The 3,073-nt window shown below is 32.2% G+C and overlaps 1 pseudogene; it reads left to right on the forward strand.

Annotated features, from left to right (window-relative positions):
- Positions 1 to 3,073, forward strand: part of LOC102499650 (olfactory receptor 4C15-like) — a 39,692-nt pseudogene that overhangs the window by 26,098 nt on the left and 10,521 nt on the right.

Genomic DNA, 3,073 nt, shown 5'->3' on the forward strand with positions numbered 1-3,073 from the left:
GGATCTTGGGCATGCACGCACACGCGCCCGGCGTGAGTTTAAGCCGCCGGGTCAGGGACTTGAACCTCCATCGACTACGTGGGAATCCAGCGACATAGCCATTACGCTAACTGCTGGTCCCAAAGTATATCATTATTTTAAAGTTACTATATTTGTCTCCTTAAGATATGGACAATTTTTGGGAACTTAACGAAATTTATCTCAAGTTTTCAGTGGAGAAGATTTTTACTAATAATTATCCATGTAGATTTGGAGGTGAGAAAGTTCCTAAGAGATTAAGTAGATAGAAAAGTTAAAGTTTGAGGAAAGATGAGAAGGGAAAGAAGACAGTAGAAGTGGTGATTTTTTTTGAAATTCTGGTGAGAAAGACCTGTCTGTGATTTATTTTTTAGGAACTTTTTCTGGTCTTGTCAAAATTTGTGAAAAGGAATGAATAATCAAGAAAGTTCAGTCTCTTGTTCTTGAGGAGCTTGGTTTCCTATAATCCACTGCTTCTGAGAATTTTATTGTTCATAGACACCTTATGGCTCTCAAAATTTTAAAATAGAATTGATCAGACTTTTCAAATTGTGGGGCAGGATGTTGATAAAGTGCATACGTTCGTCAGCTGCTCTCTAGAATGGGCTTCCAGCAAGTATTTTGAGTTCAGGAAGCAGAGAAAGATTCTAGTCAGCAAAGTGCTGTCTGAGCCAGCATTCATATTTTAGATGTTGAAAAAAGCTCTAAGCAAGTAGAGGTTATGTATGTATTTGTTTTTACCAGATTAGAATGCTCCATTATTAATGATTATAATGCAAATGTCTGGTCATAGAGAGATTTCAAATAAAAAAATACAAGATTACTTTAAATTTTAATGTGTATATTAATAGAGCACATAATCTGCACCAGGAAATGATCAAGAAAAAATAGAAAGCCTGAATAGACAAATAGACAATAATAATCAATGGAATTGAATAAATAATAATCTCTCAATAAAGAAAGCCCAAGTTCTATTGGAAAGTAATCCCTTGTTCTTGTATTAGGAACAATACAATTAAAATGTCAACATTACCATAATTAATTTACATATTCAAAGCAATTTCTATCTGGCAACATAATTTATGAACTGGAAAAAAAATCATGACAGGTGTCTGGAATCATAAAAGGTCCTGTATCAACAAAGGAATACCGTGCAATAAATAATTAAATAAATTTGGAGCCATTTCATTACTTGACTTTGAAATATATTACAAGGTTTAATAATCACAATAGCATGATATTGACCAAAAACAGTCACACAGAACAATGCAACTGAATAAAATATTCAGAAATCACCCCCCAAGCATAAGCCAATTGATGTTTGGCAAAGGGCATAAGAATTATTTATTTATTGCCATTAACAAAAATAAACTCAAATTACATTAAAGATTAAAATGTAAGTCTCCAAAATATAAAACTACTTGTGGAAATACAGGGAAATGAAAACATTGGAGTAGGCAGATTTCTTCAACAAGAGCCTTAAAGCACAGGCAACAACTCCAAGGATAGGCAAGTGGGATTATGTCACACTAAAAGGCTTCTGCACAACAAGGCACAATAACTAAAGAAGACACAGAATGGGATAAAATATTTGCAAACTATCCTTCAGATAAGGAATTGTTCAAATGCATAGGAAACTTAAGCAGTTCACCTGCAATAAATAAATAAATAAATAAATAAATAAATAAACAAACAAATAATAGAGAGCAAGAAAGAAAAGCCTAATAATCCAAATTTTTTAAATGGGCAATAGATCTGAACAGACAACACCCACAAAAAAGAAATAAGATGGACAAAAAGCATATATAATAGCATAACCAATTTTTATAAGAGCAATGCAAATTAAAACCACAATGTGGAATTATCTAATCCCAGTCAGTATGGCTAGTAACAGAAAAACAAAGAACAAGTACTGGGCAGATTGTGGAGAAAAGGAACTGCATGTCTTTTTTGGTGGAGTGTAAACTAGTACAGACACTGTGGAAAACATTTTGGGGGTTCCTCAAAACTTTACAAACTAAACTGTCCTTTGACTTCTAGGTATCTACCCCCTCCAAAGTAAGCCATTATGTCAGAGAAACACTGACACCTCCATATTTATTGCAACACTATTCACAATAGCTAAGACAGGGAATCAATGTAAGTGCCCAACAACAAATGACACAACTAAGAAAATGTAGCACATAACATATCACAATGGAATACTATTCAATCATAAAGAAAAATGAGATCCTGTCATTTGACACAAAGTGGATGAATCTCAAAGATTTAATGCCAAGTGAAATAAGTTAGACTCTGAAAGACAACCACAGAATGTCCCCCACTGAACATATATTGAATGTCTGCACTATATGGCAAAAATTGAAATATTTGAAAATATGGAGTTAGAGGGCAACTTCAGATATGAGACTCTACATGCGGGACAAGCAAGTTGTGGGGAAGAGACATAGGAAAAAGTGTTTAATAGATACATGAATTCACATAAGGCAAACTCATTAGGTAATGAAATATTACAACAGAGTTTAAAGAGAGATTGCTAATATCCAGGATAAAAAAGCAAAGACAAAATTTATAAATGTAAATGAAAGGTGAACAACATAATGTAATGTTTTTCATTGAAAATAATGAATGTAGTAATATCTTGAATTTAACTTCTGCACTACATGGATACTTTGAAAAACCAAATTTTACCCTCCAAAAAAACTAGAACAGTTAAATAGAAGAAAAAAGTCAATTCTACTAATCATAAAAAGAAATTTAAAAAATAAATGTAAGCAAGAAGAGAATCAAGGGGAAAAAGAAAGAAACAAAACATTTAAGGGTCTCAAAAATGGAAACATCTGTTTTTGATAACATGCACAGTAATATCTTTAACTGGACTAATTAATACTCAGTGCATCCATAGTGGGAAAATTTATTTTGCATGCTGTAATGATATAGAGCAATTGAATGTATATAAAAAATAAAATACAGAAAAAGATAGTATAAAATGGAAAAGAATGTCAATCTGGTTAATCTTTGATATAAAAACCTAAAAACAATAAAACAAATAATA

Source organism: Tupaia chinensis, unplaced genomic scaffold, assembly GCF_000334495.1.
Source record: "Tupaia chinensis unplaced genomic scaffold, TupChi_1.0 Scaffold000037_2, whole genome shotgun sequence".
NCBI lineage: Eukaryota > Metazoa > Chordata > Mammalia > Scandentia > Tupaiidae > Tupaia > Tupaia belangeri.